The following is an 18,316-nucleotide window of genomic DNA, read 5'->3' as shown; positions in this document are numbered from 1 at the left end:
CTGTCAGAATCCCTCACCCAAGGGTAGTCACTCCTACAAGAACTCCAAGGATTTCAGCAATTCTTTCCTCCCAGGCACAAATTTTTAAGGACCCAAAACCCATTCCAGATCCAAGCTGACTGAGATGACACATTATCTGTGTACCACAACAGCCCTACTTAACAGAGACTGTAGACAATAATATTATTATAAAATATCACCCAGTTTCTGTGCTGTCAAACATTAACTATCCCAGGTGACAGAAAATGAATGAAATTTACCAGGTGGTCCTAAAATACATTTTTCCTGTTCACCCAAACTTATGCTAATGTAAAACAAACAAATCACTACTCTTCAGCGCTCCTCTCTACCATTTTCAAGTAAAAACACCTCCGTCCCTTTTATTCTGCTTCCCTAAATGGTACCCCACTGTCCTGTACCCTTGTTCATTAGTTCCCGAAAAATCTGACTGGCTTCTTTAAACCCAGAGTCAACGCTTTATGAATACTGACACAAACTTGTCAACTCACAAGGCCTTATACTGTGTAACACTGCCAGTTTGGAACAACATAGAAATAGCCATTGAGAAGATAACTTAGAAGAAAAAAAAATAAAAAGAGGACTTCATCCAATATGACTTATTGCCTTTTCCCACCTGATCCCATTTATATACCTCATGCTGGTATTGATGGACGCGTGGGGGAGAATGCCTGTAGGCTTCACATTAGTCACTGTAATCACCAGCCTCAATAATTGACAGAAAAGAGGCTCAGCTCTGGCAAAAGGGGGCCAATGAAAACTGTTTTCACACAGCAGTTAACCATTTATTCAAATACTCAGCCTGATGCATTTTCAAAGATTGAAAAATGCCTTCTCTGTTAGACATGGAGGTGGAGACACGTAGACATGGTACTTAAATGCAAAGGCCTTGGATTGCCCACAGTAACCATTAGAATCCGAGCAAAAAAAAGAAAAAGCTGAAATGTATTAGAAGGAAGGCTGACGAATGAACGGTGAGGTGTGTTAAGGAATATCAGGACAGTTTCCCAGTTGTTTATAATCACTGTATCGTCCTTGGTTATGGCCTTTCAGCCTGTCCATGTTTCTGCACACAACTCTGCCTAAGTTTGCAGTACTGCACATCTAGACTTATATCTGATGGGTGATCTTGGCTCAGGCACCTTTGCTACTAACAGAAGCAGCAATTATTCAGAACGGGCATCACACACACCTATTACTGACTGTCAGAAGGACACAGGTTTAGAATTAGTTCCCTTAGGTAGATAGTACAGAATTTACTTTCAGGGTCCAATATGCCCCAGAGAGAAAGAGGACGGAGACTCTCCAGTTTCCTTACCTCGGTCCCTAGTAAATCAGAATCCTTTTGTAAATTGGAAAGAAGGTTTACCCCAAATGCAGAATGAAACACAAGACACTTCCTCAAGGAAACCACCATGGGAATTTTACCGTGTTTCCCCAAAAATAAGACCTAACCGGAAAATAAGCCCTACCATGATTTTTCAGGAGGACATCACCTGAACGTAAGCCCTAATGCATCTTCTGGAGCAAAAATTAATATAAGACCCGGTCTTATTTTCCGGGACGCATGGTAGTAGCAACTTTGAATTGTACAAAAGCCAATCGTGGTGTTTTTCTTGGTTGTTTTTGTTGTTGTTGTTTGACTTTTCTGACAACCACTTGGTATTCGGCGATGAGTCAGTCAGAGGGCTGAGCTGAGGTCCATGGCAGCAGGGGTCAGCTGGAGCGCTGGGTATGAATCAGTTTACTGGCTCAGAGAAGGACACAGCCAATGGACAGGCAACCTTACCCCTGGGCAGGGAAACCTTTTTAGGAAACAGACTTTTCTTCACCGTTTGTGTGAATTTTGGAGCAGAAATGGGATTTCAGCCACATCCCCATTCTAAAATTTAGCAGCACTCCTGTGAATTAGGAACTTGTAAAACTTTAAGAGCGGTGTGCAGACATGATAATTATACTAGAACAGACTGGTGAAGTAGACAGCCTGGTACCCTGTCTCCACGTGGCCAAATATGTAAAAGCCTCCATAATACACCTAATTGTGCAACACTGGACTACAGGGGGCCATTCTCCCAATCCCCAACTGGTGATCAACAGCGTGTGCCCTGAAACAGTGGCGTTGAGCATTCTTATAATTTTATCCTTGACAATAAACTGCCAGTGCTGTTCTTACTCAGAACAACGTGGAATCCCTTTCTCAAACCTCCCCCAAACGTTTGAATCCTGTTGAAACCAAAGGAGCACCTCAGTGGAATTATATACACTGTTCAGAATCTGTTTCCCCCTCTTCCTTCAGATTTGCTGCTGTTTGGTTTCCCTGAACGCCTTCCTTGTTTCTCTGCTAATGAGAAAAGACAAGGGGTATCAGCTTGTTTCCCTAACACCATGCCTTATTTCCCACAGCACACCCTACAGCATGTCCTTTCGCTCGCCTCCCATTTGTATATTCATCGCTCTTATTTTTCCTCTTGGAGGAGTTACTCCCCCCTTCACAGCTCTTGCAAATTTCATGACACATTTTTGGACTGCTTGGTTGTGTTTTCTCTTGCTGCTGTTTCATTTGTGAAATGAGTGACAAAAGTAAACATAAGATCAAAGTGTAAGCACACAACAGATTCAGAAAACTGTACATGAAATTATTACACACATCGCACCATTTGGGTACACCTCTTAATTAATACAGTCTAGTATTAATTTACATATTATATATACACATTTTTTTCTTCTACAGCTGGTGCACATAAAATAGATATTTTTACTCAATTCTCAACTCATGCTTCTGTCTTTGTCTTGAAAGGTTTATAGACAATTTGGAATTTGTTGTGGATAAAAGTCTATTAAATGTTCCATCAAACAAAATAAGTGTATATGTGCACACGCATATACTATATTCGTTGTATATGTCGCTTTGCCCTTGTCGGTATGAAATTGAATTTACCTGTCAAGTCGCTGCCTGGTTTTAGGTTGTCATTTCATGGTCTTTAGAGTTTTATCATATTTTGTTTTCCTAACTTACCTTAAAAATGTGTCATCGGCAAACACTGATGCTTAATACTCCCCTTGTCTTCTGAGTCATCAATACAGGCAGAGTATACACTATGCTTAATTCTTGGGTCACTTCACTCTTGAACTTTCCTTGATGAAAACTTGCCATTTTAAAATAAGTTTTTTCCCCTGTCTATTTAATCTACAATAGAATCTCTGATTTCCCTCCGTGACTCAGTTTCCTTGACAGGTTTTACTGAAAGAATGTATTATAAGAATTTTCACTGTTTAAATAAATTATAATCAGAGAGTTCTCTTTTTTCACTGCTTTTATAACTCTCAGAAAATGTGCAAAGTGTTATAAAAACCATCATTCTCTTCATCCAGTACTCAGGAGAGGTAGGATGATATAGTATAAAGGGTGTGAGCCCATCCAGGCATGAATCCCAGTTATTGCCCATTGTGATCTTGGTCTAGCCATGTTGAGGCCTGAATTCCCTCATCTTTAAAGATGATGCCCTTCCTCCTAGGATCTTTAGGAGAATTATTAGGACAACAGCTGATGCTCAACAATGAATTTTCTCCTCTGGCGTCCATTTCCCTCTCATAACACAGTTAAAAGGTCTTCCTTCCGTTTCACCTTTTGCTCCTTCAGACCACACCCCATAAGGCAGCAATTGTCTCTAGATTACTATAACACACGGCCCAAATAATACATATTTCTTTCTTGAGATGAAATGTCCTTGTCCTCCATGCAGGATGAAAGAAGGAAGTGCTGATAATGGCACATATAAGAAGTAAGGAAAAGGAAGGCAGGCACAGGCAAGCTTACACAGTTGCTCATGTGTCTTCTAATGTTTGGGTATATGATTCATAACAATAACAATAACAACACACCAGCAACATCAAACGCCTTTAAATGTCACCTTTATGCCAGGCCACACCACACTGTGCCCAGACTTTACATGCATTTGCATATTTAATTCACAAATGTATGTGCCCATAGATTGTCTATATCTGTGGGGATCTGGGCCTCTGTTGGATGTGTGTATGGGAGTTGATGCCATGAGAGATATTGTGGGTGGTACAAAGGCAAATTTTCTAGGCCTGATGACAGTTTTGTAGCCCATGCGATTTTTATAAACTATGTGCGAGGCTCTATGGGAGATCATTTTAATTGTAAAGACATTTTTCTTATTGTCAATATGAAACCCACAGAAGTACAATTTCTGAGATCACCTTTAGTCCTATTAAAAAGATGGGTATCACCTTGGCAGTCTTCCAGTCTTCTAGTTCAGTAGCTGTTTTAAATGATAAATTACATATTTTTGTTAGTAGCACAGCTACTTCACTCTATCGTTCCTTCATATTACTTGGACGAGTTCCACCTAGCTGATGATTTATTACAATGTAACTTTTTGAGCTGTTCCATCACTCCCCCAAACTCATATTTTTTAAGCATTTCACCTTCAACAATAGTAGCCCAAGCTCTACAATCATTTTAAGAATAAATGAGAAATTGGACTATTGTCCTAGTAAAAGGGTGAGATGACCGAGGACCTAATGTCCCCCCAACAACAAACTCCTGAAAGTATGACAAGTGGAACTGCAGTGGAGTCCCCAGCCCAGCTCCCTCCCCCGAGCCTGCAGTCACCTGCTCAAGGGCTCTCAGCAGTGGCCACACCCCTAGAATCCTGGGGAACATGCTAAGAGCTGGTGATGGGGAGAGGAAGGGTCAAGATGGAAGAATCAGGCCTAAAATCATAACCGTGTAAAAGGTTCTCCAAAGTTCTTTTCCTGCTATAGATTACTAATTCAAGAAATATTTTTCAGTTTTCACCCTCGAAAAATTTGATCATCTGTGAATCTTCAACTTTGAGCAGGTCCTTTGTAATCTTTACATTACTAACCTACTTGTAGAAAAAGGAGTTCATTCTCCAAAATTGTCCCAGTCTAGAGGGGTGCCTAAAACATTAATTAGTTGAATGCTTGTTTTTTTTTTTTTTCCATAACATAAATTGTCTGAGATAACATCCATTAAAACTTCTGGGTCTTCTCAGCTTCTCTTCCTCTCCCAATCTTACTAGAAAGGGGACATTTTGTCTGTTCCAGGTTGCCCCTCAGTGGCCCTGCAGGTGGATATCCCCTTTCCTTTTAGCCACATCCCAGGGCTTGTGAAACCGGAGAGCACGTACAGAGAGACTGGACTAGAAGGAGTCTTTCCTGCTGAGTCAGTTCCTGAACTCACCTTTGTGGATGAGAATCTAGGTAGTAAATTAAAGATAGAGAAAAAAAGCTAGATTAGATCACCCTAATCATTAAAGATCTGACAGACAGTAGACAGAGAAGCCACTTTATGTCTTTCTCGTTCCCCTAAATTTGGTGAGGCAGGGTCAGAGGACTGAGTGAGACACCCTGGAGCTACAAGTGGGAGAGAGAGAAAAATAGAGCAGGTTGCAGAAGAGTGGGCCATAAATTTGATTACCTTTTGTTTTTATTAGTTTCAGGTGTACAAAACAATGTACTAGTTAGATATTTATACCCCTCACAAAGTGATAACCCCCCTCCCCCAATCTACCACCCCTCTGACATCTCATACAGCCATTACATTTCCATTGTCTCTATTCCATATATACATATGGAATATATATATATATATATATATATATGAAATTATAGTTGACATTCATTATTATTCAGCTTCAGCTTCAGGTGCACAGCACAGTAATTAGGCATTTACACCGTCCCTGAAGCGGTCTCCCTAATAACTTCATAAGACTCGAGTGAAGTGTGAAATGTACTTGTTTTGTTAGATAATAGACTCTACTTTTTAAAAAATGCATTTTGGTTTAGAGACCGGGAAATGTGGGGCCCCTGAAGTGTTCCTTTTATCCTGAACTGTGGACAATTTCTTGCTCTCTCCTTCTCCTTTCCTCATGACCTGACATGCCTTGAGAATATGCATCATTCTGTCCATAATTAGAAATAATATTCTCCTCTATTTTGCAAATAAAAAAATTGCCTACCTGATTAGAAATATAGGAAAGTCTCTTTTATGGGTACTGTGGATTAACAAAACTAGGTTGTTTAATACTAGGTTCTGTCTTTTTCCATGCTCATCTTTACCCAGAATGCCCTGCCCATCCTGAACATTTCTACAATTCACTTATGAAAATGTAAACTCACCAAAGGAAGCCATTTTTTATGAACACTCTCTTACCAGGGACTGAGTTAAGTGAATAAATTATTCTAATAATATTTTAGTGATTAACCTTGATGCTGGCTCTACTCTAGTGCACATCTGCTCCGTGAGGCTGTGTTCCATTTTGATGGGGACTGGTCCTTAGACCAATTAGGATTTTTCTACTTAGACCCATCAACTACCATAACCAATTGGTTTCTCTGTCTACATCTTTGGAGGCTATGTTGTAGGCGTATCCCAGGACCGCATACCATCCACTTTGGACACTTTGAAACTGTGGAAAATGAGAAGGCTCAATCATGCCTAGTCTTGCAGGGAGTTTGGGATTTTGCTCGAACTTGGGTCTTCTTAGGAGCTGAGGTAGCCTGAATTGATCTTATTACTGAGACTAGAGGATGGTTGCGATAAAGAAAATCAATTCAGCCATGGGCTCACAATTCTCCAAGTGCATCATCTCAAAAGGACTTTCCACAAAGATATCTAAGCACCATTATTCATGATAGCATAACTTTGAGGTAGTATACCATTGTAGTTAAGAGCTCAGGGTTGAACGTCAAGCACAAATGAATTCTGATACTTATTCCACCATTTACTAGCTGTGTAAATTTAGGCAAATTTTTCTAACCTCTCTAAACCCCAATTCCTTCTGCTTTAAAATAGGATAATGAAAATATCTATGTTACATGCTTGTTGTGAAAACTAGAGACCGTGCAGATATAGAATTAGCACAATCCCTGGCATATATTAAGCAGTCAATAGACCATAGTGAAGAGATAAATGTTGATGGTAATGATTAATCTAAAACATCAATGTCCAATAATATATAACCAACAACTAAACAACATATAATAGAATAACACAGTGGGATGCAAATGTATTTGTTATTATAACAAGCACTTGGTCTATAGGAAGTAAACTTGAACTTGATGGAACTTTCCTTGTCCCTGATGGGCCTCAGAGCTAACTTACTTGATGATTCCTGTCTCTTAATTTTCCATAATTCCTTATTTATGAATTTGACCCCTCCCAGGTAATATGCATTGTTAAGTCTCTTCCAGAATGAAACTACCATCCTTTGGTCCCATGTCACTCTCTAGATACTGCTACCCCTTTGGCTTCCCATTATAGAACAGATCCTTAAAAGAGTGGTCTATACTGCCTTGTTACCTACACTTCACTCACCTCTGACAGCTGATTCAGACCCAGCCAAATACTGCACCTTCTAAACATGAAATCTATTGAATGTTTTCCACAGTAATTATGTCACTGACCACTTTTCCACATTCTCTTGGACATGACTCTTTTTGGTTCCACTCCTAATTTTCTGACTCTGTGTCCTCTGCGGGTACCTCTTTCTTGACACTCATCTCCTTATATGTTGGTGGGATCCAAGTCTTGGCCCCAGAGAAAACTGCCTGGATATAGGCTTGAGAGCATTCAATACTTAAATAAAAACTGAAGTCATAAGTGTGGATGAAATCATGTAGGGATAGGTTGTGGAATGAGAAAAAAAGTGGGGGGATTTGGACAAGCTTTAAAAGAAAGCAGGAGAAGTCAGAGAAGAGTAAAGAGAAACAGAGAAAAGAACCAGGAATAGTTAGGGTCAAAATAGTCAAGAAAAGGTCTGTTTCTAAAAGAAGAAAATGACAGTGTCAAATTCCTGACACGAAAATGTTAAAGGACATGAGGCCTGGAACTGTCCATTAGATTTGGTGACATGAAGATTCTTGAGGTTTTGTGGAGAGCAGTTTCACTGTGGTAAGGACACAAAACAAACTGGAATTGGTTAATGAGAGAAATGGGGAAAAAAATAAATAGAGAAAATACACATAAATCTTTTAAGATGGGAGTATTTCAGCAGAAGTACCCTATTAGTGATTGTCATGGAGGATCTCAGATCCCACTCCCCTCATAAGGATGCAGGATATGGTGAGGCCAAAAAGGAACACCAACGGAGCCATGCATAGGGGAGTCATACCACTATGTTCTCGCTGGCAGCTGGGTTGGAGACACAGGAAGCAGGAACTGCAACCTGCCTTCCGCTTCTCTGCTAACCAATCAATCAACCAAACCCCTAGCATAGCCATGGAAGTTATATTAGTGGCTAATGGCTAACCAGTAACAGCTGATGGCCTTCTACTACCCGAGCCAACACCTTTCCACGTGAGGCCGAGAGTCTAGAAACTGTTCTCTGGGACTCTGTCCCCACAGTGATACAGAAAACGTATCGGTCATCATTATCACCAAAACTATGCTAAAGAAAATGGCTGCTTTTCAATAAGAATTACTTCTATATATTCAGAATTTCCCGACAATCTTTCCTCTAGCACTCACAAATTCAAAAAAATGTAACACTCTTTTCATGTGCAAATCTTTTTTTTTTTTTTTGCACATAGTACAAATATGAAAAAAAGAGATCACATGTATTTGAGAAACAAAGTAAAGAAAGCCTTGTTTCAATATTTTGATGAAATAAAGAATCCCTTAGTAATGAAAAGTCACCTGTGTACTTACCAATTTTCAAGTTTATATTGTCACACTAACCTTTTTTTTTTTTTTTAAGCAATCCACCCTTGGGAAGGAAAATAAGTTGACACTCTACAAGGGTTCATATTATTGTTTCTATGGAATTTTTGACATGTCTGTCACCACAGCTTTTTCCAGCTTCGACCCATAGAATTGCCAGTCATTCCTCTCATGCTGTGGTGATCGCTGTGATGCTTTCCCACAGGCTTCCAGTTAATTGCTTCCTCACCTTTTCCTTATATCTCCTCTACCACTTTAACACCCTATGTATCACTTGGTCAGTGTTTTCAGCAGGTCCAGCATTACCACTTAATGTATCAGGTGTTTCTGTTTGCCCCTTGAGATCATTCTCTACCCAGATCTGGGTGGCCTGCATCACCCAGGTTCTGTGGTCCTTGTGTTTCTGTGCACCAGCGGGTGACTGGAGAACAGCAGAAGAAAGAGACCTGCCTTTCTCTCTGCTAGGCCACCGGTTAGCAGTCTTCTACTCAAAGCCATAGCTCTGTCTGGTAGCCCTTTCCCCTGATCCCATTTCTTACTGGATTTCTTTCACCATTTTCTACTGTTGCACCTCATAATGATTTCTAGCCCCAGAATGCTTCATTGTCCTTTATGGCAGTGCTTCTGTGACTTGAACATGCCTCAGAGTCACCGGGAGAGCTTGTTAATACCCAAATTACTGGGTACCATCCCAGAGTTTCAGACTCAGCAGTCTGGAGTAAGGACCGTGAACTTGCATTTCTAACAAGTTCCCAGGTGACATTGCTGCTGTTGGTCCAAGGACCTCATGATAAGCAGCAACACCTTATTGGCTTCTCTTAACTCTGTCCACTTCCTCATTAAACCCTCTTCAGCTGCTACTTTTGGTGTGTGCCACCTGTGTGCCACTAGGGCCTGACTGACACACTGAGATACCTTTTGCCAGTTATTATGGATAAAAGCACATCCACCGCAACACAAAATAAACAGCAAAGAGACACCGCACTGTAAACCACACATGACACTGCACTCATCCAACCCATGATGACACACTCAGGAGCTGTGTGGTCTTACACCTCGTATGCAAGAGTTTTACCAGTCATGGTGTCTCTCATTGGCTGAGAGTTAGGACAAAATTCAGGCATGGGTAGCATCACAGGAATCACGGAAAGGGTAACACTCAGAGCATGGCAGAACATATTAATAGGACACTGGTATGGAATGATAATGACAAAATATTGTGGGGGATGGAGCTAAATCTGGTGTGCTGCACTTGGATGGTCACCAGCAGGCTGACCATTTATATAACTAACTGTTGTTCAATGAGCCTCTTTCTCCTTATAAAAGAAACTCTCAATGAGTACAGAAAATATCCCTACATGTAATATGCCACAATAATGTTTACCATTTCATTTGGATTAATATGCTTGGTTACCCTTTTGCTGGGCCTATTTCATTTTTCAGTGCATAATTTTCCATTGCTTATTGCTCTTGATATCTAAGTAAAGAGTCCAAAAGAACTTTGTATTATGTCATATAAGAATATATTTAAGGTATTATCAAACAACTAGAAAAATATAGAACAAAATAAATTTTAAACCACCCTTTTATGTAATGATTTGGCCAGTTAGATTATCTGTGAATCCGTTAGGTACAATGTTATTAGAGTAAGTTCTGCAGTTGTACGCGTGAACAGAATCTATCAATATGACCTCTGGGCTACTAGAGAATGTCAGTGATTAATAAATGGAAGTGCTCATTCAAAAGCTAATTGCCTCTTTTGGTATATGAGACCAAAATATGCAGGTGCATCTCTGCTGATTCCAAGACACTTTGGAATATCATCTTTGCATTATTTCATATATGGTGATTTTAGTAAAGTGATATTTAAAAAAATATACCATCTCATACTATGATGATAATTCAAATTGATGTATTATGTTTTCCAAGAAAGGTTGCATTTTTACCAAAAGGAAAATGGATTGTAATAGCAAAAAGGAGTAAATATTCTTATTCCCATGCTGAACTTTTAAGGTTCTAAAACAGTGAAAAGGTACAGACAGACAAATGATCTTTAAACTTCAGGATTTCATCCTCCAACTTGGATTTCTTCTGCAAAGGAAGCATGCTGTAATGGTGACCGATGGGACATGAAAAAGATGATGTCAGGATTTCTGAAATCCTAAAAGAAATACTGGGTGATCCCCAAACATGAGGGAATATTAAATATTCTTCTGTATAACTGCAGTTTCAAAACATTAACAGCCTTATTTGTATGTATATGCTGAAGAATAAATAAGCCCCATTGTTTCTGCTAAAGGAAACCTACCCTGATGCCCCTTTAGTCATGATTTCATTACTTATTCGTGGACACACCTACAGTGTGTCTCTGAACCAAGACACTATGCTAGGTTGTGTGGGATGCGTAGATTCTGCTACTATCAGCCTAACTAGAACAATACCCATTCCTAGATTTGAGTAAACCAATTTCTTTAAAGTTACATAATAAAACTCAAATACTAGATGAAGGGAATAGGATAAAGTGTTAAGTGTCACCAAGTGTAAGGGTCCCTCTTACACCATCTTCCATTTTACTGCTATGTTCATCTTTGCTACCAACAAGACTGCTTGTGGTCCAAACCCCTCACACCAACCCAACCACAGCTGGACAGCATATACTCTGTCATCCTTTCTCATTCATCCGTCACTCCTTCTATCCATCCACTTATTCAAAAATTACTTATTTCTGTTGTAGGCTCTGGGAATGTGCCAGTGAATAAAACAAGCACAAATGTATGCCTTGTGGACTTTGTTTTAGTAGGAGTGACAAACAATAAAGAAAATAGATAAGTAGAAAATATAGCATGGTGATACTTAGTGAGTGCTACTGGGTTAAAAAAAAAAAAAAGCAGATGTGGGAGAGTTGAAACATTGTCTGTTCCACCAAATTTTTTTTGCTCTTATAGTACAGAGATGTTACTGGGAAATACCTGCCCACCCAGGGACTACATTTCCTAACCGCTCTCATATTTACATGGGAACTTTTTACAGGTTTTTGCCATTGGAGTTACTTCTGCCAATGTGAGCAGAAGTAACAGGGGTCATATTCTGGTTTAGAAGTGGTTGAAACTCCTCCATGTATTTTCATTCCCCCTCCATCTTCTTGATACACTGCAATTCAATATCCAGATATAACGGAGCCAAATCACGTGTTGTATGTGTTAATCACCATACAGAGGAAGGTTGTTTAATGATAAAGAACATTCACATCAGCAAGCAATGCACCTTTATTTTGATAAGCCACTGAAATTTTGGGGGTTTTGTTGTTAGTGTTGTTGTTGTTGTTGTTATAGAAAGTAGGATTACTGAAATATTTCTGCAGGAAAAAAATGAGATAAGTTGCTGGGGGTGATAGAGGTTCACAATTTTCTATAGTGTTGTCAGAAAAGGTCTTCCTGGAAAGACGACCATTGTATAGAGACTTGAAGGAGGCAAAGAGCTAGCCATGTGGATATCTAGGGGTGGCGGACGTTTACAGATAGAGGGAACAGAAAGTGCAACGTCTGTAAGTGGACATTTCCCAAAAACACCAAGCAAAGTCAAATGGCCAGAGTGGTACAAACCAGAGGGTGAGGTCAGAGAGGCAATGAGGGGTGGGGGGGTGGGGGCGTAGTACAAAATATGCAGGGCATTTGTCCCTCGTAAGTAGTTTGGCTTTTAATCTAAGGTGGGTGGGAGCTACTTAAAGTTTTAAACAGAAGAGTGACATGATCTAACTTCTTATAACTAACAGAATTACTTTGGATGCTGTGTTGAGCATAAGTTGGAGGGGGAAGAATAGAAGAGAGATGAACTCTTAAGATGCTATTGCAATAATCCAGTGAGACATGATGGTGTTTTAGAACAGAAGGGCTACAGCACAAGTGGGGAAAAGTAGAAAGAGTGTGGATACATTGAGAAGTTAGAGCCAAGAGGAATTGCTAATGGATTGTCTGGGTATGAGTGAAAGAGGAGACTAGAATGACAGAGTGATGTTTCATTATATGTGTCAACTTGGTTAGGCTGTGGTGTCCAGTGGTTTGGTCAAACACTAATCTAGATGTTGCTGTGAAGGTATTTTTTAGATGTGATTGACATTTACAATCAGTTGACTTTAAGTAAAGCAGATTACCCTCCATAATGCATATGGGCCTCATCCAATCAGGTGAAGGCCTTAAAAGCAAATACTGAAGTTTCCCAGAGAAGAAGCATTCTGCCTCAAGACCATATTATAAAAATCTTTCTGAGTTTCCATTCTACTGGTGTGCCCTATGAATTTTGTCCTTGTCAACTTCCACATTTGCATGAGCCAATTTCCAAAAATAAATCCCTCTCTATGTATCTATCTTATTAGTTCTGTTCCTCTGGAGAAACATAACTGATACAAATACCAAAGGTTTTGTCCTAAGCAACTGGAAATAGTTGCCTAAACTGAGATGGCAAAGACTTAAGGAAGAACAAATTATTTGTATGTAAAATTTGAGATATCTATTAGATGTTATGAGGAAATATTGGATAGGCTATTGTATATGGAAATGTGGAGTGCAGAAAGGGGTCTAGACTTGAGATATAAATTCATGGGTGGACAGTTTGCTCAGTGGTTAGAGCACAGTGCTCATAACACAAAGGTCACCAGTTTGACTTCCACATAGACCAGTGAGAAGCAATGGCTTAAGCTTGCATCTGAGCCACTGGTGGGCGGCCACTTGGCTTAGTGTTTAGAGCACAGTGCTCATAACACAAAGATCGCCAGTTCAATTCCCACATGGGCCAGTGAGCTGCGCCCTCCACAACTAGACTGAAAACAACGAGTTGACTTGGAGCTGAGCTGTGTCCCCCAAAACTAGATTGAAACAACAACTTGACATGGAGCTGATGGGTCCTGGAAAACCAGACTGTTCCCCAATATTCCGTAATTTAAAAAAAAAAAATCATGAATCATCAGCATATAATTAATTGCTGGTTTAAAGCCAGGAGCCTGGATGAGATCATGAAGGATGTAAATATAGATGGAGAAGGGAAGGGGCCTGAGGACTTGAGTAAGCTCTGGGACACTCCAATTTTAGCAGCTGGGAAGAAGAGGAAGAGAGAGAAAAGGGGGCTAATAAGAAATAGCCAGTGAGATGGGAAAAATACCAAGAGAGTATGATATCCTGGAAGGCTAGTGAAGGAAGCATTTTAGGAAGGGTCTGTGTTTCAAATACTGCTACTGGTAGGTCAAGTGGGACTGAGTACCGAAAATCAAAAATTGGCTTAGGTCCTTTGTGTCTGACAAAACATTAGTGACTGGAATGATGGAGATGAAAGATTGATTTTAGTGAGTTGAAGAGGGAATCGGTGGAGAATTTAAGAAAGCAAATATTGACAATTATTTCAAAAGAGTTTTGCTATAAGAGAAAGAAGATAATGGGGTGGTAGCTAGTAGAAGAAAGAACAGCCTGTCAAAGTGCTATCAGTAAGCTAAAGAGGGACAATTTCATGGCACAGGGCAGAAGGGAAAATTGGAGCACTGCCCTTGAGGCAGGTGTGGGAGGGAAGAGATCTATCCAGTGGTGCAGAGATGGCTTTGCTATAGGAGAACTGACACAGTGCTCCCTCAGTGACAGGCAAACCCAGCACAGCTAGAGATAAGCGGTAGATGCCAAGATAGGAGCTGGTGGAAGTTCTCTTCTGGTTGTGGCAGAATGTCCACACCTCACCAATATCTGTTACTGATCTTCTTTCTCCTTTTCCCCTCCTCTCTCCCCCTCTGTCTTCCCCTGTTTTCTCTTCTCTTCACCTCTCCATACAGTTTCTTCTGATAATTTTACCCACATCCATAGCTTCAACTATCATCTCTATTAAGTGGATTCCCAAACTTAATCTTCATTTCGGAATTCTCTACTCTGCTCCAATCCAGACATGTACTGCCTGAATCTCATGTCCCAAAAGAAATGTAGTATTTCCCCCTTGTTGCTTCCCTTGTGCTCTGCTCCCCCACCATCATGGACAACAAGTGACCTCCTGGCTTCCCTTTTTCTCTAACTGGGACCACTAACTTTCAAACCTCAGAACCAGTATTTACAGGTGAAATTCCCTTGAAAGTAGGGTAATAAATAAAAACAAAACTGGTAAAACTTTGATGATTTTTAAAGTTGTGACACACCCCACTCTCTCTACTTTAATAGATGTATGAAATTTCCATATTGAAGCTAAAACAAACAAGTTCAGAACTATTTTGATTACTTCCAATTCTTGTCCCCGGAATCCAATGAGAACTCGAGTCCTGTAAATCGCTCCTTCACAAACGCTTTTTACTATGTGCCTTGCAGTCCATGGAATTCAGTTTGTCTGGGTTATCAGTTGTTTTTTTGGTTGTTTTGAAAGTCAAAGATGGTTACCGATCAGAGGATTTGATATTTATTCCCTGAAGGTCAGCTGTAGACTTATGCCCCTGGAATGACAGGAAGTGGTAGGGAAAAAGCCCTAATGAGATGAGCGAAGAAGATTCTAGACTTAACTCTGCCACCCACTTTATTTCTGTACCCAAGAAAAGCACTTACTATCCTTATGTTTTCCTTACTTGCTGGAAAACAGGAAAGGGGATTGTTGAACAAATTAATATGAAGTTGAGTTCTGTAATCTCAATCTAGCCCAAAGATACTTCCTACAGTGTTACACTTTTTATTAGCTGCCAGCATTAAAAAAGATGAAATTTTACAGGAACATGTGGATTTCTAGCTCCTTTATAATCCTAAATCTGGCAACACAGAGCCTGCCTCCCCACACAGCGAGGCCCAGTCTCACCCTAGGAATGGGTGTGTGCTCTCTCTGGCTCTTCCATCCCATGCCCTAACTGGTTTCCTCATATTTCACCTGTCCCAGGTGGAGACATTCAGTCTGTGGCTCCTGTCTGCCGAAATCATCTCTCAGCTTGTTTTTCAGATTGAAATCTGAACGATTGACTTTGGCTAAAAAGCTAAGGTTAACAGGAATCTTCAACATTTGTGTGTCTTTGCACACCTTCCCTATCTTAGCCCTTAGTGAATTCTTACATTCATTTTTTTCTTTCCCCTCAGTTATTTAAAGGAAACTTCTATCTTCACATCTAGTTAGACCTAGTTAGACAGAGTTCAAAACAGTATGGGTCACAGCAAGGTATGTCCTACCACGTGAATGGTAGAAATCATTTCACTCAAAATATTTTTGTTGGCCAGGCCATAGAAGACAATGGCAGAACCAAGACCAGAGCTCATTTTCCCTGGTGCTTCAAGCGGACATGTTCTATTCTATCTTCTGGTATTGAACCAGTCCCTCTGTTTACACACCCCTCTGTTCATTCATACCAGCACTCAAAATCTATATATTTAACCAGTACAGCCAGCAATAAAGGCTTACTTCTCTAAAAAAAAAAAACAACAACAACAAAAATAAATAAATAAATAAATAAAACCACTGCAATTATTCAATAACATAATAGGTATTTAACAATATGTGTTGATATATTTCTGTCTTTCTTTTTCTTGATGATATGTTTTGTGATTATACAACATGGTGTGATCGAAAGATGAGGTGAATGTTTAAATAAATAAATAAAAATATTTCAGTAAAAGACACGTTGCATTAAGCCTTCTCAAAATACTCCCCCTCAATTCCAACACACTTATCCCATTGTTCTTACCACTTTATGAAGCAGTTCTGGAAGTCCTCTTTTGCGAGTGTCTTTAGTTGCGCTATCGTAGCTGCCTCGATGTCCTGAATCCATTCAAAACTCTTACCTTTCATGGTCATTTTGACTTTGGAGAAGAGCCAGAAATCACACAGTGCCAGATACGGTGAATAAGGTGGATGAGGATGCACTGTAATATTTTTATTTGACAGAAATTGCTGTTCCAGAAGCAATGTGCGACACGGAGCATTGTCATGATGGAGGTTGAAGTAAAGACACTCATGAAAGAGGACTTCTAGAACTGCTTTAGAAAGTGGCAAGAACAATGGGATAAGTGTGTTTTAAATGAAGGGCAGTGTTTTGAGGGGGATTAATGGCAATGTGTCTTTTACTCTAATGCATTTTTTTATTTAAACATGCAACGTATCTTTTAGTTACACCTTGTATATCTATGTATATATTCTCGACACACATTTATGTAATATAGATCACACACACACACACATATATATTATATACAGACATATAATCACACATACATATACATAATAGTACACATATACATAGATGTGTGTGTGTATTGCATACATGTATCTATGTATTACTAGGAAAGAGGGAGCACATAATGTAATTTCATACTAATTCACTCAACGCTGTCCCTCTGTGTTCTTTCCTGTGACCCTTCTCTTTTGATTTTGTCTCTCTGAGGATGTCTTGACTCCATCCAGAGGTCTGTGTTATTACAGTGCTTTACAACAACTATTTTTAAGCTCCCGAGTCCTTACTTCAGAGGAAATTCTACAAAGAGGCCTAAGATGCAAACAGGTAAAAGACAATTGCTGCTCCAACTTGAAGCAGAAATAATAGGCCTTGGTCATCTCTGTTCCTACCCACTCTAACCCCGCAACCCCTAGAATCCTTGCAGATAGCTCAGTGGCTCCCTGAGCCCAGTTTGAAACCACTGTGCTATGGGAGGAATTCCCCTAACAGGCATTGTAGGGAGTCAGTACAATGGAGCTCAGCTGTAGGTACCAACACTTCTGATTTAGGTAAGACCCTCAGTCACCTAAGGTCATCTCAGCTGAAGCACTGAATCATTTTTCTCCACCTCAATATCAGCATGTATTGGGATATCCTCTTCCATTCAACCTGATCGTTTGATGTAAATTGAGTCCTGATGTCCCCCATGAAGACTAATCAGTTATTGACCTTGTGTTTAGATATGATGAGTAAAGCAGGGCTTTGTTTGTGTATTTTCTTTCATTATGGAGTAAACACACACCAGATATTTATATCCATAATTACCTGAACTAATTTTAAGGTACAATATTAATTATATAGCAATTACAATAAAAATTCAGGTCATCAACAATCAGTTTTTTCAAATTTCTCCTTTGCTATACCACATACATCCCTTCTGCTGATGAAGAGAAAATTTTGACTGCTGAATCCTACCAGAATTAATGTGACTTACTCTTGTACCTCTCATGGGCACAAATAAGAAATAAACAACCTCATTTTATGAGAGGACTCTCACAATATTTATATGCCTGCTAGTAGAATACATATAATTTTCTCTTTTCCCTCTACTGAAATAAAACGAATAATACAATATATTTTTCATAAAAAGGTGCATGGGAGATATTTTTTTTAAAATAATGCTAGTGATGTATTAATTAATTTTACAAACTAAAATGGAAAATATTCTGGATACTCAGATTTTATGCTAAACAAACAAACAAAAAAATGGAAACTGCCATGACTGGATTGTTTTGTGAAAATCAGAGACGATTCTAGTAATAAGATTCATTAAAGAAATGGCTATATTAATTTACAGTGATTGAAATTTTGATGTAAATTATGGATCATCCATTAGAAATGAGCAGAGCTTTTAGCACTTTAATCTGAAAGAGCACTAA

The 18,316-nt window shown here is 39.5% G+C and overlaps 1 protein-coding gene across 13 annotated transcripts in view; it reads right to left on the bottom strand.

Moving 5' to 3' along the window:
• TENM3 (teneurin transmembrane protein 3) overlaps positions 1–18,316 on the bottom strand; it is a 2,441,918-nt gene that overhangs the window by 1,033,640 nt on the left and 1,389,962 nt on the right. The gene's annotated exons all lie outside the window — the stretch shown is intronic.

This window comes from Rhinolophus sinicus, chromosome 16 (genome assembly GCF_057876585.1).
Source record: "Rhinolophus sinicus isolate RSI-liver-muscle chromosome 16, RSI-T2T, whole genome shotgun sequence".
In the NCBI taxonomy this organism is placed as follows: domain Eukaryota; kingdom Metazoa; phylum Chordata; class Mammalia; order Chiroptera; family Rhinolophidae; genus Rhinolophus; species Rhinolophus sinicus.
This window is presented reverse-complemented; position numbering and strand designations above follow the sequence as displayed.